We start from the raw sequence: 25,796 nt of genomic DNA, 5'->3' as shown, positions 1-25,796 counted from the left end.
CATCCATCTGCCACTGTGTACGGCTCGCTGTATTTCTGTCTGCACCTGGTTAACAGGTAGGTAAACATTCAGTTTCTATACATGTATTGATTTTATTTGTTGTCTTTCAGGTTCCGAGGATGCCGTTACCCCTTCCCTCCCTGATTGTGCATCTGTCCATCAAGGGTCCATCCATCTGCTACTGTCTACGGCTCGCTGTCTATCTATTTGCTACTGTCTAACAGATAGGTGATCATTCAGTTTCTAAACATGTATTGATTTTCTTTGTTGTCTTACAGGTTTAGACGATGCCATTACCCCTTCCCTCCCTGATGGTGCATCTGTCTATCAAGGGTCCATCCATCTGCCACTGTGTACGGCTCGCTGTATATCTGTCTGCACCTGGTTAACAGGTAGGTGATCATTCAGTTTCTATACATGTATTGATTTTCTTTGTTGTCTTTCAGGTTCCGAGGATGCCGTTACCCCTTCCCTCCCTGATTGTGCATCTGTCCATCAAGTGTCCATCCATCTGTCACTGTGTATGGCTTGCTGTCTATCTGTTTGCTACTTTCTAACAGGTAGGTGATCATTCAGTTTCTAAACAGTTATTGATTTTCTATGTTGTCTTACAGGTTTAGAGGATGCCATTACCCCTTCCCTCCCTGATGGTGCATCTGTTCATCAAGGGCCCATCCATCTGCCACTGTCTACGGCTCGCTGTATTTCTGTCTACACCTGGTTAACAGGTAGGTGATCATTCAGTTTCTATACATGTATTGATTTTCTTTGTCTTTCAGGATTAGAGGATGCCATTACCCCTTCCCTCCCTGATGGTGCATCTGTCCATCAAGGGTCCATCCGTCTGTCACTGTGTATGGCTTACTGTCTATCTGTTTGCTACTTTCTAACAGGTAGGTAATCATTCAGTTTCTAAACAGTTATTGATTTTCTTTGTTGTCTTACAGGTTTAGACGATTCCATTACCCCTTTCCTCCCTGATGTTGCATCTGTACATCAAGGGTCCATCCATCTGTCACTATCTACGGCTTGCTGACTATCTGTTTGCTACTATCTAACAGCTAGGTAATCATTCAGGTTTTATACATGTATTGATTTTCTTTGTTGCCTTACAGGTTTAGACGATGCCGTTACCCCTTCCCTCCCTGATGGTGCATCTGTCCATCAAGGGTCCATCCATCTGCAACTGTGTACGACTCGCTGTCTTTCTGTGTGCGCCTGTCTAACAGGTAGGTGATCATTCAGTTTCTATGCATGAATTGATTTTCTTTGTTGTCTTTCAGGAATAGAGGATGTCATTACCCCTTCCCTCCCTGATGGTGCATCTGTCTATCAAGGGTCCATCCATCTGCCACTGTGTACGGCTCGCTGTATTTCTGTCTGCACCTGGTTTACAGGTAGGTAAACATTCAGTTTCTATACATGTATTGATTTTATTTGTTGTCTTTCAGGTTCCGAGGATGCCGTTACCCTTTCCCTCCCTGATTGTGCATCTGTCCATCAAGGGTCCATCCATCTGCTACTGTCTACGGCTCGCTGTCTATCTATTTGCTACTGTCTAACAGGTAGGTGATCATTCAGTTTCTAAACATGTATTGATTTTCTTTGTTGTCTTACAGGTTTAGAGGATGCCATTACCCCTTCCCTCCCTGATGGTGCATCTGTCTATCAAGGGTCCATCCATCTGCCACTGTGTACGGCTCGCTGTATATCTGTCTGCACCTGGTTAACAGGTAGGTGATCATTCAGTTTCTATATATGTATTGATTTTCTTTGTTGTCTTTCAGGTTCCGAGGATGCCGTTACCCCTTCCCTCCCTGATTGTGCATCTGTCCATCAAGTGTCCATCCATCTGTCACTGTGTATGGCTTGCTGTCTATCTGTTTGCTACTTTCTAACAGGTAGGTGATCATTCAGTTTCTAAACAGTTATTGATTTTCTATGTTGTCTTACAGGTTTAGAGGATGCCATTACCCCTTCCCTCCCTGATGGTGCGTCTGTTCATCAAGGGCCCATCCATCTGCCACTGTCTACGGCTCGCTGTATTTCTGTCTACACCTGGTTAACAGGTAGGTGATCATTCAGTTTCTATACATGTATTGATTTTCTTTGTCTTTCAGGATTAGAGGATGCCATTATCCCTTCCCTCCCTGATGGTGCATCTGTCCATCAAGGGTCCATCCGTCTGTCACTGTGTATGGCTTACTGTCTATCTGTTTGCTACTTTCTAACAGGTAGGTCATCATTCAGTTTCTAAACAGTTATTGATTTTCTTTGTTGTCTTACAGGTTTAGACGATTCCATTACCCCTTTCCTCCCTGATGTTGCATCTGTACATCAAGGGTCCATCCATCTGTCACTATCTACGGCTCGCTGTATTTCTGTCTGCACCTGGTTAACAGGTAGGTTATCATTCAGTTTCTATACATGTATTGATTTTCTTTGTTGTCTTACAGGTTTAGACGATGCCATTACCCCTTCCCGCCCTGATGGTGCATCTGTCTATCAAGGGTCCATCCATCTGCCACTGTGTATGGCTCGCTGTATTTCTGTCTGCACCTGGTTAACAGGTAGGTGATCATTCAGTTTGTATACATGTATTGATTTTCTTTGTTGTCTATCAGGTTCTGAGGGTGCCGTTACCCCTTCCCTCCCTGATTGTGCATCTGTCTATCAAGGGTCCATCCATCTGCCACTGTGTACGGCTCGCTGTATTTCTGTCTGCACCTGGTTAACAGGTAGGTAAACATTCAGTTTCTATACATGTATTGATTTTATTTGTTGTCTTTCAGGTTCCGAGGATGCCGTTACCCCTTCCCTCCCTGATTGTGCATCTGTCCATCAAGGGTCCATCCATCTGCTACTGTCTACGGCTCGCTGTCTATCTATTTGCTACTGTCTAACAGGTAGGTGATCATTCAGTTTCTAAACATGTATTGATTTTCTTTGTTGTCTTACAGGTTTAGAGGATGCCATTACCCCTTCCCTCCCTGATGGTGCATCTGTCTATCAAGGGTCCATCCATCTGCCACTGTGTACGGCTCGCTGTATATCTGTCTGCACCTGGTTAACAGGTAGGTGATCATGAAGTTTCTAAACATGTATTGATTTTCTTTGTTGTCTTTCAGGTTTAGAGGATGCCATTACCCCTTCCCTCCCTGATTGTGCATCTGTCCATCAAGGATCCATCCATCTGCCACTGTGTACGGCTCGCTGTATATCTGTCTGCACCTGGTTAACAGGTAGGTGATTATTCAGTTTCTATACATGTATTGATTTTCTTTGTTGTCTTTCAGGTTCCGAGGATGCCGTTACCCCTTCCCTCCCTGATTGTGCATCTGTCCATGAAGGGTCCATCCATCTGTCACTGTTTACGGCTTGCTGACTATCTGTTTGCTACTATCTAACAGCTAGGTAATCATTCAGGTTTTATACATGTATTGATTTTCTTTGTTGCCTTACAGGTTTAGACGATGCCGTTACCCCTTCCCTCCCTGATGGTGCATCTGTCCATCAAGGGTCCATCCATCTGCAACTGTGTACGACTCGCTGTCTTTCTGTGTGCACCTGTCTAACAGGTATGTGATCATTCAGTTTCTATGCATGAATTGATTTTCTTTGTTGTCTTTCAGGAATAGAGGATGCCATTACCCCTTCCCTCCCTGATGGTGCATCTGTCTATCAAGGGTCCATCCATCTGCCACTGTGTACGGCTCGCTGTATTTCTGTCTGCACCTGGTTAACAGGTAGGTAATCATTCAGTTTCTATACATGTATTGATTTTATTTGTTGTCTTTCAGGTTCCGAGGATGCCGTTACCCCTTCCCTCCCTGATTGTGCATCTGTCCATCAAGGGTCCATCCATCTCTCACTGTCTATGGCTCGCTGTCTATCTGTTTGCTACTGTCTAACAGGTAGGTGATCATTCAGGTTCTATACATGTATTGATTTTCTTTGTTGTCTTTCAGGATTAGAGGTTGCCATTACCCCTTCCCTCCCTGATGGTGCATCTGTCTATCAAGGGTCCATCCATCTGCCACTATATACGGCTCGCTGTATTTCTGTCTGCACCTGGTTAACAGGTAGGTGATCATTCAGTTTCTATACATGTATTGATTTTCTTTGTTGTCTTACAGGTTTAGAGGATGCCATTACCCCTTCCCTCCCTGATTGTGCATCTGTCCATCAAGGGTCCATCCATCTGCTACTGTCTACGGCTCGCTGTCTATCTATTTGCTACTGTCTAACAGGTAGGTGATCATTCAGTTTCTAAACATGTATTGATATTCTTTGTTGTCTTACAGGTTTAGAGGATGCCATTACCCCTTCCCTCTCTGATTGTGCATCTGTCCATCAAGGATCCATCCATCTGCCACTGTGTACGGCTCGCTGTATATCTGTCTGCACCTGGTTAACAGGTAGGTGATTATTCAGTTTCTATACATGTATTGATTTTCTTTGTTGTCTTTCAGGTTCCGAGGATGCCGTTACCCCTTCCCTCCCTGATTGTGCATCTGTCCATCAAGGGTCCATCCATCTGTCACTGTTTACGGCTTGCTGACTATCTGTTTGCTACTATCTAACAGCTAGGTAATCATTCAGGTTTTATACATGTATTGATTTTCTTTATTGCCTTACAGGTTTAGACGATGCCGTTACCCCTTCCCTCCCTGATGGTGCATCTGTCCATCAAGGGTCCATCCATCTGCAACTGTGTACGACTCGCTGTCTTTCTGTGTGCACCTGTCTTAACAGGTAGGTGATCATTCAGTTTCTATGCATGAATTGATTTTCTTTGTTGTCTTTCAGGAATAGAGGATGCCATTACCCCTTCCCTCCCTGATGGTGCATCTGTCTATCAAGGGTCCATCCATCTGCCACTGTTTACGGCTCGCTGTATTTCTGTCTGCACCTGGTTAACAGGTAGGTAATCATTCAGTTTCTATACATGTATTGATTTTATTTGTTGTCTTTCAGGTTCCGAGGATGCCGTTACCCCTTCCCTCCCTGATTGTGCATCTGTCCATCAAGGGTCCATCCATCTCTCACTGTCTATGGCTCGCTGTCTATCTGTTTGCTACTGTCTAACAGGTAGGTGATCATTCAGGTTCTATACATGTATTGATTTTCTTTGTAGTCTTACAGGTTTATAGGATGCCATTACCCCCTCCCTCCCTGATGGTGCATCTGTCTATCAAGGGTCCATCCATCTGCCACTGTGTACGGCTCGCTGTATTTCTGTCTGCACCTGGTTAAGAGATAGGTGATCATTCTGTTTCTATACATGTATTGATTTTCTTTGTTGTCTTTCAGGTTCTGAGGATGCCGTTACCCCTTCCCTCCCTGATTGTGCATCTGTCCATCAAGGGTCCATCCATCTGTCACTGTGTACGCTTGCTGACTATCTGTTTGCTACTGTGTAACAGGTAGGTGATCATTCAGGTTCTATACATGTATTGATTTTCTTTGTGGTCTTTCAGGATTAGAGGATGCCATTACCCCTTCCCTCCCTGATGGTGCATCTGTCTATCAAGGGTCCATCCATCTGCCACTGTGTACGGCTCGCTGTATTTCTGTCTGCACCTGGTTAACAGGTAGGTAATCATTCAGTTTCTAAACATGTATTGATTTTCTTTGTTGTCTTGCAGGTTCCGAGGATGCCATTACCCCTTCCCTCCCTGATTGTGCATCTGTCCATCAAGGGTCCATCCATCTCTCACTGTCTGCGGCTCGCTGTCTTTCTGTTTGCTACTTTCTAACAGATAGGTGATCATTCAGTTTCTAAACATGTATTGATTTTCTTTGTTGTCTTACAAGTTTAGACGATTCCATTACCCCTTTCCTCCCTGATGTTGCATCTGTACATCAAGGGTCCATCCATCTGTCACTATCTACGGCTCGCTGTATTTCTGTCTGCACCTGGTTAACAGGTAGGTGATCATATAGTTTGTATACATGTATTGATTTTCTTTGTTGTCTATCAGGTTCTGAGGGTGCCGTTACCCCTTCCCTCCCTGATTGTGCATCTGTCCATCAAGGGTCCATCCATCTGTCACTGTGTACGGCTTTCTGACTATCTGTTTGCTACTGTCTAACAGATAGGTAATCATTCAGGTTTTATACATGTATTGATTTTCTTTGTTGTCTTACAGGTTTAGACGATGCCATTACCCCTTCCCTCCCTGATACTGCGTCTGTCCATCAAGGGTCCATCTGTCTGTCACTGTGTATGGCTTGCTGTCTATCTGTTTGCTACTTTCTAAGAGGTAGGTGATCATTCAGTTTCTAAACATGTATTGATTTTCTTTGTTGTCTTACAGGTTTAGATGATGCCATTACCCCTTCTCTCCCTGATGTTGCATATGTCCATCAAGGGTCCATCCATCTGTCACTGTCTACGGTTCGCTGTATTTCTGTCTGCACCTGGTTAACAGGTAGGTGATCATTCAGTTTCTATACATGTATTGATTTTCTTTGTTGTCTTTCAGGTTCTGAGGATGCCGTTACCCCTTCCCTCCCTGATGGTGCGTCTGTTCATCAAGGGTCCATCCTTTTGTCACTGTGTACGGCTTGCTGTCTCTCTGTTTGTTACTGTCTAACAGGTAGGTGTTCATTCAGTTTCTAAACATGTATTGATTTTCTTTGTTGTCTTTCAGGTTCTGAGGATGCCGTTACCCCTTCCCTCCCTGATTGTGCATCTCTCCATCAAGGGTCCATCCATCTGTCACTGTGTAAGGCTTGCTGACTTTCTGTTTGCTACTATCTAACAGGTAGGTAATCATTCAGGTTTTATACATGTATTGATTTTCTCCGTTGTCTTACAGGTTTAGACGATGCTGTTACCCCTTCCCTCCCTGATATTGTGTCTCTCCATCAAGGGTCCATCCATCTGTAACTGTGTACGGCTTGCTGTCTATCTGTTTGCTACTTTCTAACAGGTAGGTGATCATTCAGGTTCCAAACAGTTATTGATTTTCTTTGTTGTCTTACAGGTTTAGAGGATGCCATTACCCCTTCCCTCCCTGATTGTGCATCTGTCTATCAAGGGTCCATCCATTTGTCACTGTGTACGGCTTGCTGTCTATCTGTTTGCTACTGTCTAATAGGTAGGTGATCATTCAGTTTCTAAACATGTATTGATTTTCTTTGTTGTCTTACAGGTTCCGAGGATGCCATTACCCCTTCCCTCCCTGATTGTGTATCTGTCCATCAAGGGTCCATCCATCTCTCACTGTCTGCGGCTCGCTGTCTTTCTGTTTGCTACTTTCTAACAGATAGGTGATCATTCAGTTTCTAAACATGTATTGATTTTCTTTGTTGTCTTACAAGTTTAGACGATTCCATTACCCCTTTCCTCCCTGATGTTGCATCTGTACATCAAGGGTCCATCCATCTGTCACTATCTACGGCTCGCTGTATTTCTGTCTGCACCTGGTTAACAGGTAGGTGATCATTCAGTTTCTATACATGTATTGATTTTCTTTGTTGTCTTTCAGGTTCCGAGGATGCCGTTACCCCTTCCCTCCCTGATGGTGCATCTGTCCATCAAGGGTCCATCCGTCTGTCACTGTGTATGGCTTACTGTCTATCTGTTTGCTACTTTCTAACAGGTGGGTCATCATTCAGTTTCTAAACAGTTATTGATTTTCTTTGTCTTACAGGTTTAGACGATTCCATTACCCCTTTCCTCCCTGATGTTGCATCTGTACATCAAGGGTCCATCCATCTGTCACTATCTACGGCTCGCTGTATTTCTGTCTGCACCTGGTTAACAGGTAGGTTATCATTCAGTTTCTATACATGTATTGATTTTCTTTGTTGTCTTACAGGTTTAGACGATGCCATTACCCCTTCCCTCCCTGATGTTGCATCTGTCTATCAAGGGTCCATCCATCTGCCACTGTGTATGGCTCGCTGTATTTCTGTCTGCACCTGGTTAACAGGTAGGTGATCATTAAGTTTGTATACATGTATTGATTTTCTTTGTTGTCTATCAGGTTCTGAGGGTGCCGTTACCCCTTCCCTCCCTGAGTGTGCATCTGTCCAACAAGGGTCCATCCATCTGTCACTGTGTACGGCTTGCTGACTATCTGTTTGCTACTGTCTAACAGGTAGGTAATCATTCAGGTTTTATACATGTATTGATTTTCTTTGTTGTCTTACAGGTTTAGACGATGCCACTACCCCTTCCCTCCCTGATACTGCGTCTGTCCATCAAGGGTCCATCCGTCTGTCACTGTGTACGGCTTGCTGTCTATCTGTTTGCTACTTTCTAAGAGGTAGGTGATCATTCAGTTTCTAAACATGTATTGATTTTCTTTGTTGTCTTACAGGTTTAGATGATGCCATTACCCCTTCTCTCCTTGATGTTGCATATGTCCATCAAGGGTCCATCCATCTGTCACTGTCTACGGTTCGCTGTATTTCTGTCTGCACCTGGTTAACAGGTAGGTGATCATTCAGTTTCTATACATGTATTGATTTTCTTTGTTGTCTTTCAGATTCTGAGGATGCCGTTACCCCTTCCCTCCCTGATTGTGCATCTGTCCATCAAGGGTCCATCCATCTGTCACTGTGTACGGCTTGCTGACTATCTGTTTTCTACTATCTAACAGGTAGATAATCATTCAGGTTTTATACATGTATTGATTTTCTTTGATGTCTTACAGGTTTAGACGATGCCGTTACCCCTTCCCTACCTGATGGTGCGTGTGTTCATCAATGGTCCATCGTTTTGTCACTGTGTACGGCTTGCTGTCTCTCTGTTTGTTACTGTCCAACAGGTAGGTGTTCATTCAGTTTCTAAACATGTATTGATTATCTTTGTTGTCTTTCAGGTTCTGAGGATGCCGTTACCCCTTCCCTCCCTGATTGTGCATCTGTCCATCAAGGGTCCATCCATCTGTCGCTGTGTACGGCTTGCTGACTATCTGTTTGCTACTATCTAACAGGTAGGTAATCATTCAGGTTTTATACATGTATTGATTTTCTCCGTTGTCTTACAGGTTTAGACGATGCTGTTACCCCTTCCCTCCCTGATATTGTGTCTCTCCATCAAGGGTCCATCCATCTGTAACTGTGTACGGCTTGCTGTCTATCTGTTTGCTACTTTCTAACAGGTAGGTGATCATTCAGGTTCCAAACAGTTATTGATTTTCTTTGTTGTCTTACAGGTTTAGAGGATGCCATTACCCCTTCCCTCCCTGATTGTGCATCTGTCTATCAAGGGTCCATCCAACTGTCACTGTCTACGGCTTGCTGTCGATCTGTTTGCTACTTTCTAACAGGTAGGTGATCATTCAGTTTCTAAACAGTTATTAATTTTCTTTGTTGTCTTACAGGTTTAGAGGATGCCATTACCCCTTCCCTCCCTGATGGTGCGTCTGTTCATGAAGGGTCCATCCATCTGCCACTGTGTATGGCTCGCTGTATTTCTTTCTGCACCTGCTTAACAGGTATGTGATAATTCAGTTTCAATACATGTATTGATTTTCTTTGTTGTCTTTCAGGATTAGAGGATGCCATTACCTCTTCCCTCCCTGATTGTGCATCTGTCCATCAAGGGTCCATCCGTCTGTCACCGTTTACGGCTTGCAGTCTATCTGTTTGCTACTTTCTAAGAGGAAGGTAATCATTCAGTTTCTAAACATTTATTGATTTTCTTTGTTGTCTTAAAGGTTTAGAGGATGCCATTACCCCTTCCCTCCCTGATGGTGTGTCTGTTCATCAAGGGTCCATCCATCTGTCACTGTGTACGGCTTGCTGTCTATCTGTTTGCTACTGTCTAACAGGTAGGTGATTATTCAGTTTCTATACATGTATTGATTTTCTTTGTTGTCTTTCAGGTTCCGAGGATGCCGTTACCCCTTCCCTCCATGATTGTGCATCTGTCCATCAAGGGTCCAATCATCTGTCACTGTGTACGGCTCACTTTCTATCTGTCTGCTACTGTCTAACAGGTAGGTGATCATTCAGTTTCTAAACATGTATTGATTTTCTTTGTTGTCTTACAAGTTTAGACGATTCCATTACCCCTTTCCTCCCTGATGTTGCATCTGTACATCAAGGATCCACTCATCTGTCACTATCTACGGCTCGCTGTATTTCTGTCTGCACCTGGTTAACAGGTAGGTGATCATTCAGTTTCTATACATGTATTGATTTTCTTTGTTGTCTTACAGGTTTAGACGATGCCATTACCCCTTCCCTCCCTGATGGTGCATCTGTCTATCAAGGGTCCATCCATCTGCCACTGTGTACGGCTCGCTGTATTTCTATCTGCACCTGGTTAACAGGTAGGTAAACATTCAGTTTCTATACATGTACTGATTTTATTTGTTGTCTTTCAGGTTCCGAGGATGCCGTTACCCCTTCCCTCCCTGATTGTGCATCTGTCCATCAAGGGTCCATCCATCTGCTACTGTCTACGGCTCGCTGTCTATCTATTTGCTACTGTCTAACAGGTAGGTGATCATTCAGTTTCTAAACATGTATTGATTTTCTTTGTTGTCTTACAGGTTTAGAGGATGTCATTACCCCTTCCCTCCATGATGGTGCATCTGTCTATCAAGGGTCCATCCATCTGCCACTGTGTACGGCTCGCTGTATATCTGTCTGCACCTGGTTAACAGGTAGGTGATCATGAAGTTTCTAAACATGTATTGATTTTCTTTGTTGTCTTTCAGGTTGAGAGGATGCCATTACCCCTTCCCTCCCTGATTGTGCATCTGTCCATCAAGGATCCATCCATCTGCCACTGTGTATGGCTCGCTGTATATCTGTCTGCACCTGGTTAACAGGTAGGTGATTATTCAGTTTCTATACATGTATTGATTTTCTTTGTTGTCTTTCAGGTTCCGAGGATGCCGTTACCCCTTCCCTCCCTGATTGTGCATCTGTCCATCAAGGGTCCATCCATCTGTCACTGTTTACGGCTTGCTGACTATCTGTTTGCTACTATCTAACAGCTAGGTAATCATTCAGGTTTTATACATGTATTGATTTTCTTTGTTGCCTTACAGGTTTAGACGATGCCGTTACCCCTTCCCTCCCTGATGGTGCATCTGTCCATCAAGGGTCCATCCATCTGCAACTGTGTACGACTCGCTGTCTTTCTGTGTGCGCCTGTCTAACAGGTAGGTGATCATTCAGTTTCTATGCATGAATTGATTTTCTTTGTTGTCTTTCAGGAATAGAGGATGCCATTACCCCTTCCCTCCCTGATGGTGCATCTGTCTATCAAGGGTCCATCCATCTGCCACTGTGTACGGCTCGCTGTATTTCTGTCTGCACCTGGTTAACAGGTAGGTAATCATTCAGTTTCTATACATGTATTGATTTTATTTGTTGTCTTTCAGGTTCCGAGGATGCCGTTACCCCTTCCCTCCCTGATTGTGCATCTGTCTATCAAGGGTCCATCCATCTGCCACTGTGTACGGCTCGCTGTATTTCTGTCTGCACCTGGTTAACAGGTAGGTAAACATTCAGTTTCTATACATGTATTGATTTTATTTGTTGTCTTTCAGGTTCCGAGGATGCCGTTACCCCTTCCCTCCCTGATTGTGCATCTGTCCATCAAGGGTCCATCCATCTGCTACTGTCTACGGCTCGCTGTCTATCTATTTGCTACTGTCTAACAGGTAGGTGATCATTCAGTTTCTAAACATGTATTGATTTTCTTTGTTGTCTTACAGGTTTAGAGGATGCCATTACCCCTTCTCTCCCTGATGGTGCATCTGTCTATCAAGGGTCCATCCATCTGCCACTGTGTACGGCTCGCTGTATATCTGTCTGCACCTGGTTAACAGGTAGGTGATCATTCAGTTTCTATACATGTATTGATTTTCTTTGTTGTCTTTCAGGTTCCGAGGATGCCGTTACCCCTTCCCTCCCTGATTGTGCATCTGGCCATCAAGTGTCCATCCATCTGTCACTGTGTATGGCTTGCTGTCTATCTGTTTGCTACTTTCTAACAGGTAGGTGATCATTCAGTTTCTAAACAGTTATTGATTTTCTATTTTGTCTTACAGGTTTAGAGGATGCCATTACCCCTTCCCTCCCTGATGGTGCGTCTGTTCATCAAGGGCCCATCCATCTGCCACTGTCTACGGCTCGCTGTATTTCTGTCTACACCTGGTTAACAGGTAGGTGATCATTCAGTTTCTATACATGTATTGATTTTCTTTGTCTTTCAGGATTAGAGGATGCCATTACCCCTTCCCTCCCTGATGGTGCATCTGTCCATCAAGGGTCCATCCGTCTGTCACTGTGTATGGCTTACTGTGTATCTGTTTGCTACTTTCTAACAGGTAGGTGATCATTCAGGTTCTATACATGTATTGATTTTCTTTGTGGTCTTTCAGGATTAGAGGATGCCATTACCCCTTCCCTCCCTGATGGTGCATCTGTCTATCAAGGGTCCATCCATCTGCCACTGTGTACGGCTCGCTGTATTTCTGTCTGCACCTGGTTAACAGGTAGGTAATCATTCAGTTTCTAAACATGTATTGATTTTCTTTGTTGTCTTGCAGGTTCCGAGGATGCCATTACCCCTTCCCTCCCTGATTGTGCATCTGTCCATCAAGGGTCCATCCATCTCTCACTGTCTGCGGCTCGCTGTCTTTCTGTTTGCTACTTTCTAACAGATAGGTGATCATTCAGTTTCTAAACATGTATTGATTTTCTTTGTTGTCTTACAAGTTTAGACGATTCCATTACCCCTTTCCTCCCTGATGTTGCATCTGTACATCAAGGGTCCATCCATCTGTCACTATCTACGGCTCGCTGTATTTCTGTCTGCACCTGGTTAACAGGTAGGTGATCATATAGTTTGTATACATGTATTGATTTTCTTTGTTGTCTATCAGGTTCTGAGGGTGCCGTTACCCCTTCCCTCCCTGATTGTGCATCTGTCCATCAAGGGTCCATCCATCTGTCACTGTGTACGGCTTGCTGACTATCTGTTTGCTACTGTCTAACAGATAGGTAATCATTCAGGTTTTATACATGTATTGATTTTCTTTGTTGTCTTACAGGTTTAGACGATGCCATTACCCCTTCCCTCCCTGATACTGCGTCTGTCCATCAAGGGTCCATCTGTCTGTCACTGTGTATGGCTTGCTGTCTATCTGTTTGCTACTTTCTAAGAGGTAGGTGATCATTCAGTTTCTAAACATGTATTGATTTTCTTTGTTGTCTTACAGGTTTAGATGATGCCATTACCCCTTCTCTCCCTGATGTTGCATATGTCCATCAAGGGTCCATCCATCTGTCACTGTCTACGGTTCGCTGTATTTCTGTCTGCACCTGGTTAACAGGTAGGTGATCATTCAGTTTCTATACATGTATTGATTTTCTTTGTTGTCTTTCAGGTTCTGAGGATGCCGTTACCCCTTCCCTCCCTGATGGTGCGTCTGTTCATCAAGGGTCCATCCTTTTGTCACTGTGTACGGCTTGCTGTCTCTCTGTTTGTTACTGTCTAACAGGTAGGTGTTCATTCAGTTTCTAAACATGTATTGATTTTCTTTGTTGTCTTTCAGGTTCTGAGGATGCCGTTACCCCTTCCCTCCCTGATTGTGCATCTCTCCATCAAGGGTCCATCCATCTGTCACTGTGTAAGGCTTGCTGACTTTCTGTTTGCTACTTTCTAACAGGTAGGTAATCATTCAGGTTTTATACATGTATTGATTTTCTCCGTTGTCTTACAGGTTTAGACGATGCTGTTACCCCTTCCCTCCCTGATATTGTGTCTCTCCATCAAGGGTCCATCCATCTGTAACTGTGTACGGCTTGCTGTCTATCTGTTTGCTACTTTCTAACAGGTAGGTGATCATTCAGGTTCCAAACAGTTATTGATTTTCTTTGTTGTCTTACAGGTTTAGAGGATGCCATTACCCCTTCCCTCCCTGATTGTGCATCTGTCTATCAAGGGTCCATCCATTTGTCACTGTGTACGGCTTGCTGTCTATCTGTTTGCTACTGTCTAATAGGTAGGTGATCATTCAGTTTCTAAACATGTATTGATTTTCTTTGTTGTCTTACAGGTTCCGAGGATGCCATTACCCCTTCCCTCCCTGATTGTGTATCTGTCCATCAAGGGTCCATCCATCTCTCACTGTCTGCGGCTCGCTGTCTTTCTGTTTGCTACTTTCTAACAGATAGGTGATCATTCAGTTTCTAAACATGTATTGATTTTCTTTGTTGTCTTACAAGTTTAGACGATTCCATTACCCCTTTCCTCCCTGATGTTGCATCTGTACATCAAGGGTCCATCCATCTGTCACTATCTACGGCTCGCTGTATTTCTGTCTGCACCTGGTTAACAGGTAGGTGATCATTCAGTTTCTATACATGTATTGATTTTCTTTGTTGTCTTTCAGGTTCCGAGGATGCCGTTACCCCTTCCCTCCCTGATGGTGCATCTGTCCATCAAGGGTCCATCCGTCTGTCACTGTGTATGGCTTACTGTCTATCTGTTTGCTACTTTCTAACAGGTGGGTCATCATTCAGTTTCTAAACAGTTATTGATTTTCTTTGTCTTACAGGTTTAGACGATTCCATTACCCCTTTCCTCCCTGATGTTGCATCTGTACATCAAGGGTCCATCCATCTGTCACTATCTACGGCTCGCTGTATTTCTGTCTGCACCTGGTTAACAGGTAGGTTATCATTCAGTTTCTATACATGTATTGATTTTCTTTGTTGTCTTACAGGTTTAGACGATGCCATTACCCCTTCCCTCCCTGATGTTGCATCTGTCTATCAAGGGTCCATCCATCTGCCACTGTGTATGGCTCGCTGTATTTCTGTCTGCACCTGGTTAACAGGTAGGTGATCATTAAGTTTGTATACATGTATTGATTTTCTTTGTTGTCTATCAGGTTCTGAGGGTGCCGTTACCCCTTCCCTCCCTGAGTGTGCATCTGTCCAACAAGGGTCCATCCATCTGTCACTGTGTACGGCTTGCTGACTATCTGTTTGCTACTGTCTAACAGGTAGGTAATCATTCAGGTTTTATACATGTATTGATTTTCTTTGTTGTCTTACAGGTTTAGACGATGCCACTACCCCTTCCCTCCCTGATACTGCGTCTGTCCATCAAGGGTCCATCCGTCTGTCACTGTGTACGGCTTGCTGTCTATCTGTTTGCTACTTTCTAAGAGGTAGGTGATCATTCAGTTTCTAAACATGTATTGATTTTCTTTGTTGTCTTACAGGTTTAGATGATGCCATTACCCCTTCTCTCCTTGATGTTGCATATGTCCATCAAGGGTCCATCCATCTGTCACTGTCTACGGTTCGCTGTATTTCTGTCTGCACCTGGTTAACAGGTAGGTGATCATTCAGTTTCTATACATGTATTGATTTTCTTTGTTGTCTTTCAGATTCTGAGGATGCCGTTACCCCTTCCCTCCCTGATTGTGCATCTGTCCATCAAGGGTCCATCCATCTGTCACTGTGTACGGCTTGCTGACTATCTGTTTTCTACTATCTAACAGGTAGATAATCATTCAGGTTTTATACATGTATTGATTTTCTTTGATGTCTTACAGGTTTAGACGATGCCGTTACCCCTTCCCTACCTGATGGTGCGTGTGTTCATCAATGGTCCATCGTTTTGTCACTGTGTACGGCTTGCTGTCTCTCTGTTTGTTACTGTCCAACAGGTAGGTGTTCATTCAGTTTCTAAACATGTATTGATTATCTTTGTTGTCTTTCAGGTTCTGAGGATGCCGTTACCCCTTCCCTCCCTGATTGTGCATCTGTCCATCAAGGGTCCATCCATCTGTCGCTGTGTACGGCTTGCTGACTATCTGTTTGCTACTATCTAACAGGTAGGTAATCATTCAGGTTTTATACATGTATTGATTTTCTCCGTTGTCTTACAGGTTTAGACGATGCTGTTACCCCTTCCCTCCCTGATATTGTGTCTCTCCATCAAGGGTCCATCCATCTGTAACTGTGTACGGCTTGCTGTCTATCTGTTTGCTACTTTCTAACAGGTAGGTGATCATTCAGGTTCCAAACAGTTATTGATTTTCTTTGTTGTCTTACAGGTTTAGAGGATGCCATTACCCCTTCCCTCCCTGATTGTGCATCTGTCTATCAAGGGTCCATCCAACTGTCACTGTCTACGGCTTGCTGTCGATCTGTTTGCTACTTTCTAACAGGTAGGTGATCATTCAGTTTCTAAACAGTTATTAATTTTCTTTGTTGTCTTACAGGTTTAGAGGATGCCATTACCCCTTCCCTCCCTGATGGTGCGTCTGTTCATGAAAGGTCCATCCATCTGCCACTGTGTATGGCTCGCTGTATTTCTTTCTGCACCTGCTTAACAGGTATGTGATAATTCAGTTTCAATACATGTATTGATTTTCTTTGTTGTCTTTCAGGATTAGAGGATGCCATTACCTCTTCCCTCCCTGATTGTGCATCTGTCCATCAAGGGTCCATCCGTCTGTCACCGTTTACGGCTTGCAGTCTATCTGTTTGCTACTTTCTAAGAGGAAGGTAATCATTCAGTTTCTAAACATTTATTGATTTTCTTTGTTGTCTTAAAGGTTTAGAGGATGCCATTACCCCTTCCCTCCCTGATGGTGTGTCTGTTCATCAAGGGTCCATCCATCTGTCACTGTGTACGGCTTGCTGTCTATCTGTTTGCTACTGTCTAACAGGTAGGTGATTATTCAGTTTCTATACATGTATTGATTTTCTTTGTTGTCTTTCAGGTTCCGAGGATGCCGTTACCCCTTCCCTCCATGATTGTGCATCTGTCCATCAAGGGTCCAATCATCTGTCACTGTGTACGGCTCACTTTCTATCTGTCTGCTACTGTCTAACAGGTAGGTGATCATTCAGTTTCTAAACATGTATTGATTTTCTTTGTTGTCTTACAAGTTTAGACGATTCCATTACCCCTTTCCTCCCTGATGTTGCATCTGTACATCAAGGATCCACTCATCTGTCACTATCTACGGCTCGCTGTATTTCTGTCTGCACCTGGTTAACAGGTAGGTGATCATTCAGTTTCTATACATGTATTGATTTTCTTTGTTGTCTTACAGGTTTAGACGATGCCATTACCCCTTCCCTCCCTGATGGTGCATCTGTCTATCAAGGGTCCATCCATCTGCCACTGTGTACGGCTCGCTGTATTTCTATCTGCACCTGGTTAACAGGTAGGTAAACATTCAGTTTCTATACATGTACTGATTTTATTTGTTGTCTTTCAGGTTCCGAGGATGCCGTTACCCCTTCCCTCCCTGATTGTGCATCTGTCCATCAAGGGTCCATCCATCTGCTACTGTCTACGGCTCGCTGTCTATCTATTTGCTACTGTCTAACAGGTAGGTGATCATTCAGTTTCTAAACATGTATTGATTTTCTTTGTTGTCTTACAGGTTTAGAGGATGTCATTACCCCTTCCCTCCATGATGGTGCATCTGTCTATCAAGGGTCCATCCATCTGCCACTGTGTACGGCTCGCTGTATATCTGTCTGCACCTGGTTAACAGGTAGGTGATCATGAAGTTTCTAAACATGTATTGATTTTCTTTGTTGTCTTTCAGGTTGAGAGGATGCCATTACCCCTTCCCTCCCTGATTGTGCATCTGTCCATCAAGGATCCATCCATCTGCCACTGTGTATGGCTCGCTGTATATCTGTCTGCACCTGGTTAACAGGTAGGTGATTATTCAGTTTCTATACATGTATTGATTTTCTTTGTTGTCTTTCAGGTTCCGAGGATGCCGTTACCCCTTCCCTCCCTGATTGTGCATCTGTCCATCAAGGGTCCATCCATCTGTCACTGTTTACGGCTTGCTGACTATCTGTTTGCTACTATCTAACAGCTAGGTAATCATTCAGGTTTTATACATGTATTGATTTTCTTTGTTGCCTTACAGGTTTAGACGATGCCGTTACCCCTTCCCTCCCTGATGGTGCATCTGTCCATCAAGGGTCCATCCATCTGCAACTGTGTACGACTCGCTGTCTTTCTGTGTGCGCCTGTCTAACAGGTAGGTGATCATTCAGTTTCTATGCATGAATTGATTTTCTTTGTTGTCTTTCAGGAATAGAGGATGCCATTACCCCTTCCCTCCCTGATGGTGCATCTGTCTATCAAGGGTCCATCCATCTGCCACTGTGTACGGCTCGCTGTATTTCTGTCTGCACCTGGTTAACAGGTAGGTAATCATTCAGTTTCTATACATGTATTGATTTTATTTGTTGTCTTTCAGGTTCCGAGGATGCCGTTACCCCTTCCCTCCCTGATTGTGCATCTGTCTATCAAGGGTCCATCCATCTGCCACTGTGTACGGCTCGCTGTATTTCTGTCTGCACCTGGTTAACAGGTAGGTAAACATTCAGTTTCTATACATGTATTGATTTTATTTGTTGTCTTTCAGGTTCCGAGGATGCCGTTACCCCTTCCCTCCCTGATTGTGCATCTGTCCATCAAGGGTCCATCCATCTGCTACTGTCTACGGCTCGCTGTCTATCTATTTGCTACTGTCTAACAGGTAGGTGATCATTCAGTTTCTAAACATGTATTGATTTTCTTTGTTGTCTTACAGGTTTAGAGGATGCCATTACCCCTTCTCTCCCTGATGGTGCATCTGTCTATCAAGGGTCCATCCATCTGCCACTGTGTACGGCTCGCTGTATATCTGTCTGCACCTGGTTAACAGGTAGGTGATCATTCAGTTTCTATACATGTATTGATTTTCTTTGTTGTCTTTCAGGTTCCGAGGATGCCGTTACCCCTTCCCTCCCTGATTGTGCATCTGGCCATCAAGTGTCCATCCATCTGTCACTGTGTATGGCTTGCTGTCTATCTGTTTGCTACTTTCTAACAGGTAGGTGATCATTCAGTTTCTAAACAGTTATTGATTTTCTATTTTGTCTTACAGGTTTAGAGGATGCCATTACCCCTTCCCTCCCTGATGGTGCGTCTGTTCATCAAGGGCCCATCCATCTGCCACTGTCTACGGCTCGCTGTATTTCTGTCTACACCTGGTTAACAGGTAGGTGATCATTCAGTTTCTATACATGTATTGATTTTCTTTGTCTTTCAGGATTAGAGGATGCCATTACCCCTTCCCTCCCTGATGGTGCATCTGTCCATCAAGGGTCCATCCGTCTGTCACTGTGTATGGCTTACTGTCTATCTGTTTGCTACTTTCTAACAGGTAGGTCATCATTCAGTTTCTAAACAGTTATTGATTTTCTTTGTTGTCTTACAGGTTTAGACGATTCCATTACCCCTTTCCTCCCTGATGTTGCATCTGTACATCAAGGGTCCATCCATCTGTCACTATCTACGGCTCGCTGTATTTCTGTCTGCACCTGGTTAACAGGTAGGTTATCATTCAGTTTCTATACATGTATTGATTTTCTTTGTTGTCTTACAGGTTTAGACGATGCCATTACCCCTTCCCTCCCTGATGGTGCATCTGTCTATCAAGGGTCCATCCATCTGCCACTGTGTATGGCTCGCTGTATTTCTGTCTGCACCTGGTTAACAGGTAGGTGATCATTCAGTTTGTATACATGTATTGATTTTCTTTGTTGTCTATCAGGTTCTGAGGGTGCCGTTACCCCTTCCCTCCCTGATTGTGCATCTGTCTATCAAGGGTCCATCCATCTGCCACTGTGTACGGCTCGCTGTATTTCTGTCTGCACCTGGTTAACAGGTAGGTAAACATTCAGTTTCTATACATGTATTGATTTTATTTGTTGTCTTTCAGGTTCCGAGGATGCCGTTACCCCTTCCCTCCCTGATTGTGCATCTGTCCATCAAGGGTCCATCCATCTGCTACTGTCTACGGCTCGCTGTCAATCTATTTGCTACTGTCTAAAAGGTAGGTGATCATTCAGTTTCTAAACATGTATTGATTTTCTTTGTTGTCTTACAGGTTTAGAGGATGCCATTACCCCTTCCCTCCCTGATGGTGCATCTGTCTATCAAGGGTCCATCCATCTGCCACTGTGTACGGCTCGCTGTATATCTGTCTGCACCTGGTTAACAGGTAGGTGATTATTCAGTTTCTATACATGTATTGATTTTCTTTGTTGTTTTTCAGGTTCCGAGGATGCCGTTACCCCTTCCCTCCCTGATTGTGCATCTGTCCATCAAGGGTCCATCCATCTGTCACTGTTTACGGCTTGCTGACTATCTGTTTGCTACTATCTAACAGCTAGGTAATCATTCAGGTTTTATACATGTATTGATTTTCTTTGTTGCCTTACAGGTTTAGACGATGCCGTTACCCCTTCCCTCCCTGATGGTGCATCTGTCCATCAAGGGTCCATCCATCTGCAACTGTGTACGACTCGCTGTCTTTCTGTGTGCGCCTGTCTAACAGGTAGGTGATCATTCAGTTTCTATGCATGAATTGATTTTCTTTGTTGTCTTTCAGGAATAGAGGATGCCATTACCCCTTCCCTCCCTGATGGTGCATCTGTCTATCAAGGGTCCATCCATCTGCCACTGTGTACGGCTCGCTGTATTTCTGTCTGCACCTGGTTAACAGGTAGGTAATCATTCAGTTTCTATACATGTATTGATTTTATTTGTTGTCTTTCAGGTTCCGAGGATGCCGTTACCCCTTCCCTCCCTGATTGTGCATCTGTCCATCAAGGGTCCATCCATCTCTCACTGTCTATGGCTCGCTGTCTATCTGTTTGCTACTGTCTAACAGGTAGGTGATCATTCAGGTTCTATACATGTATTGATTTTCTTTGTAGTCTTACAGGTTTATAGGATGCCATTACCCCCTCCGTCCCTGATGGTGCATCTGTCTTTCAAGGGTCCATCCATCTGCCACTGTGTACGGCTCGCTGTATTTCTGTCTGCACCTGGTTAAGAGATAGGTGATCATTCTGTTTCTATACATGTATTGATTTTCTTTGTTGTCTTTCAGGTTCTGAGGATGCCGTTACCCCTTCCCTCCCTGATTGTGCATCTGTCCATCAAGGGTCCATCCATCTGTCACTGTGTACGCTTGCTGACTATCTGTTTGCTACTGTGTAACAGGTAGGTGATCATTCAGGTTCTATACATGTATTGATTTTCTTTGTTGTCTTTCAGGATTAGAGGATGCCATTACCCCTTCCCTCCCTGATGGTGCATCTGTCCATCAAGGGTCCATCCATCTGCAACTGTGTACGACTCGCTGTCTTTCTGTGTGCGCCTGTCTAACAGGTAGGTGATCATTCAGTTTCTATGCATGAATTGATTTTCTTTGTTGTCTTTCAGGAATAGAGGATGCCATTACCCCTTCCCTCCCTGATGGTGCATCTGTCTATCAAGGGTCCATCCATCTGCCACTGTGTACGGCTCGCTGTATTTCTGTCTGCACCTGGTTAACAGGTAGGTAATCATTCAGTTTCTATACATGTATTGATTTTATTTGTTGTCTTTCAGGTTCCGAGGATGCCGTTACCCCTTCCCTCCCTGATTGTGCATCTGTCTATCAAGGGTCCATCCATCTGCCACTGTGTACGGCTCGCTGTATTTCTGTCTGCACCTGGTTAACAGGTAGGTAAACAATCAGTTTCTATACATGTATTGATTTTATTTGTTGTCTTTCAGGTTCCGAGGATGCCGTTACCCCTTCCCTCCCTGATTGTGCATCTGTCCATCAAGGGTCCATCCATCTGCCACTGTGTACGGCTCGCTGTATATCTGTCTGCACCTGGTTAACAGGTAGGTGATCATTCAGTTTCTATACATGTATTGATTTTCTTTGTTGTCTTTCAGGTTCCGAGGATGCCGTTACCCCTTCCCTCCCTGATTGTGCATCTGTCCATCAAGTGTCCATCCATCTGTCACTGTGTATGGCTTGCTGTCTATCTGTTTGCTACTTTCTAACAGGTAGGTGATCATTCAGTTTCTAAACAGTTATTGATTTTCTATGTTGTCTTACAGGTTTAGAGGATGCCATTACCCCTTCCCTCCCTGATGGTGCGTCTGTTCATCAAGGGCCCATCCATCTGCCACTGTCTACGGCTCGCTGTATTTCTGTCTACACCTGGTTAACAGGTAGGTGATCATTCAGTTTCTATACATGTATTGATTTTCTTTGTCTTTCAGGATTAGAGGATGCCATTACCCCTTCCCTCCCTGATGGTGCATCTGTCCATCAAGGGTCCATCCGTCTGTCACTGTGTATGGCTTACTGTCTATCTGTTTGCTACTTTCTAACAGGTAGGTCATCATTCAGTTTCTAAACAGTTATTGATTTTCTTTGTTGTCTTACAGGTTTAGACGATTCCATTACCCCTTTCCTCCCTGATGTTGCATCTGTACATCAAGGGTCCATCCATCTGTCACTATCTACGGCTCGCTGTATTTCTGTCTGCACCTGGTTAACAGGTAGGTTATCATTCAGTTTCTATACATGTATTGATTTTCTTTGTTGTCTTACAGGTTTAGACGATGCCATTACCCCTTCCCTCCCTGATGGTGCATCTATCTATCAAGGGTCCATCCATCTGCCACTGTGTATGGCTCGCTGTATTTCTGTCTGCACCTGGTTAACAGGTAGGTGATCATTCAGTTTGTATACATGTATTGATTTTCTTTGTTGTCTATCAGGTTCTGAGGGTGCCGTTACCCCTTCCCTCCCTGATTGTGCATCTGTCTATCAAGGGTCCATCCATCTGCCACTGTGTACGGCTCGCTGTATTTCTGTCTGCACCTGGTTAACAGGTAGGTAAACATTCAGTTTCTATACATGTATTGATTTTATTTGTTGTCTTTCAGGTTCCGAGGATGCCGTTACCCCTTCCCTCCCTGATTGTGCATCTGTCCATCAAGGGTCCATCCATCTGCTACTGTCTACGGCTCGCTGTCTATCTATTTGCTACTGTCTAACAGGTAGGTGATCATTCAGTTTCTAAACATGTATTGATTTTCTTTGTTGTCTTACAGGTTTAGATGATGCCATTACCCCTTCTCTCCCTGATGTTGCATATGTCCATCAAGGGTCCATCCATCTGTCACTGTGTACGGCTCGCTGTATATCTGTCTGCACCTGGTTAACAGGTAGGTGATCATGAAGTTTCTAAACATGTATTGATTTTCTTTGTTGTCTTTCAGGTTTAGAGGATGCCATTACCCCTTCCCTCCCTGATTGTGCATCTGTCCATCAAGGATCCATCCATCTGCCACTGTGTACGGCTCGCTGTATATCTGTCTGCACCTGGTTAACAGGTAGGTGATTATTCAGTTTCTAAACATGTATTGATTTTCTTTGTTGTCTTTCAGGTTCCGAGGATGCCGTTACCCCTTCCCTCCCTGATTGTGCATCTGTCCATCAAGGGTCCATCCATCTGTCACTGTTTACGGCTTGCTGACTATCTGTTTGCTACTATCTAACAGCTAGGTAATCATTCAGGTTTTATACATGTATTGATTTTCTTTGTTGCCTTACAGGTTTAGACGATGCCGTTACCCCTTCCCTCCTTGATGGTGCATCTGTCCATCAAGGGTCCATCCATCTGCAACTGTGTACGACTCGCTGTCTTTCTGTGTGCACCTGTCTAACAGGTAGGTGATCATTCAGTTTCTATGCATGAATTGATTTTCTTTGTTGTCTTTCAGGAATAGAGAATGCCATTACCCCTTCCCTCCCTGATGGTGCATCTGTCTATCAAGGGTCCATCCATCTGCCACTGTGTACGGCTCGCTGTATTTCTGTCTGCACCTGGTTAACAGGTAGGTAATCATTCAGTTTCTATACATGTATTGATTTTATTTGTTGTCTTTCAGGTTCCAAGGATGCCGTTACCCCTTCCCTCCCTGATTGTGCATCTGTCCATCAAGGGTCCATCCATCTCTCACTGTCTATGGCTCGCTGTCTATCTGTTTGCTACTGTCTAACAGGTAGGTGATCATTCAGGTTCTATACATGTATTGATTTTCTTTGTAGTCTTACAGGTTTATAGGATGCCATTACCCCCTCCGTCCCTGATGGTGCATCTGTCTATCAAGGGTCCATCCATCTGCCACTGTGTACGGCTCGCTGTATATCTGTCTGCACCTGGTTAAGAGATAGGTGATCATTCAGTTTCTATACATGTATTGATTTTCTTTGTTGTCTTTCAGGTTCTGAGGATGCCGTTACCCCTTCCCTCCCTGATTGTGCATCTGTCCATCAAGGGTCCATCCATCTGTCACTGTGTACGCTTGCTGACTATCTGTTTGCTACTGTGTAACAGGTAGGTGATCATTCAGGTTCTATACATGTATTGATTTTCTTTGTTGTCTTTCAGGATTAGAGGATGCCATTACCCCTTCCCTCCCTGATGGTGCATCTGTCTATCAAGGGTCCATCCTTCTGCCACTGTGTACGGCTCGCTGTATTTCTGTCTGCACCTGGTTAACAGGTAGGTAAACATTCAGTTTCTATACATGTATTGATTTTATTTGTTGTCTTTCAGGTTCCGAGGATGCCGTTACCCCTTCCCTCCCTGATTGTGCATCTGTCCATCAAGGGTCCATCCATCTGCTACTGTCTACGGCTCGCTGTCTATCTATTTGCTACTGTCTAAAAGGTAGGTGATCATTCAGTTTCTAAACATGTATTGATTTTCTTTGTTGTCTTACAGGTTTAGAGGATGCCATTACCCCTTCCCTCCCTGATGGTGCATCTGTCTATCAAGGGTCCATCCATCTGCCACTGTGTACGGCTCGCTGTATATCTGTCTGCACCTGGTTAACAGGTAGGTGATCATGAAGTTTCTAAACATGTATTGATTTTCTATGTTGTCTTTCAGGTTGAGAGGATGCCATTACCCCTTCCCTCCCTGATTGTGCATCTGTCCATCAAGGATCCATCCATCTGCCACTGTGTACGGCTCGCTGTATATCTGTCTGCACCTGGTTAACAGGTAGGTGATTATTCAGTTTCTATACATGTATTGATTTTCTTTGTTGTCTTTCAGGTTCCGAGGATGCCGTTACCCCTTCCCTCCCTGATTGTGCATCTGTCCATCAAGGGTCCATCCATCTGTCACTGTTTACGGCTTGCTGACTATCTGTTTGCTACTATCTAACAGCTAGGTAATCATTCAGGTTTTATACATGTATTGATTTTCTTTGTTGCCTTACAGGTTTAGACGATGCCGTTACCCCTTCCCTCCCTGATGGTGCATCTGTCCATCAAGGGTCCATCCATCTGCAACTGTGTACGACTCGCTGTCTTTCTGTGTGCGCCTGCCTAACAGGTAGGTGATCATTCAGTTTCAATGCATGAATTGATTTTCTTTGTTGTCTTTCAGGAATAGAGGATGCCATTACCCCTTCCCTCCCTGATGGTGCATCTGTCTATCAAGGGTCCATCCATCTGCCACTGTGTACGGCTCGCTGTATTTCTGTCTGCACCTGGTTAACAGGTAGGTAATCATTCAGTTTCTATACATGTATTGATTTTATTTGTTGTCTTTCAGGTTCCGAGGATGCCGTTACCCCTTCCCTCCCTGATTGTGCATCTGTCTATCAAGGGTCCATCCATCTGCCACTGTGTACGGCTCGCTGTATTTCTGTCTGCACCTGGTTAACAGGTAGGTAATCATTCAGTTTCTATACATGTATTGATTTTATTTGTTGTCTTTCAGGTTCCGAGGATGCCGTTACCCCTTCCCTCCCTGATGGTGCATCTGTCCATCAAGGGTCCATCCATCTGCTACTGTCTACGGCTCGCTGTCTATCTATTTGCTACTGTCTAACAGGTAGGTGATCATTCAGTTTCTAAACATGTATTGATTTTCTTTGTTGTCTTACAGGTTTA

This window comes from Salminus brasiliensis, chromosome 3, assembly GCF_030463535.1.
Source record: "Salminus brasiliensis chromosome 3, fSalBra1.hap2, whole genome shotgun sequence".
NCBI classification, from domain to species: domain Eukaryota; kingdom Metazoa; phylum Chordata; class Actinopteri; order Characiformes; family Bryconidae; genus Salminus; species Salminus brasiliensis.
The sequence above is the reverse complement of the archived record's forward strand: the minus strand, read 5'-3'. Positions refer to the sequence as shown.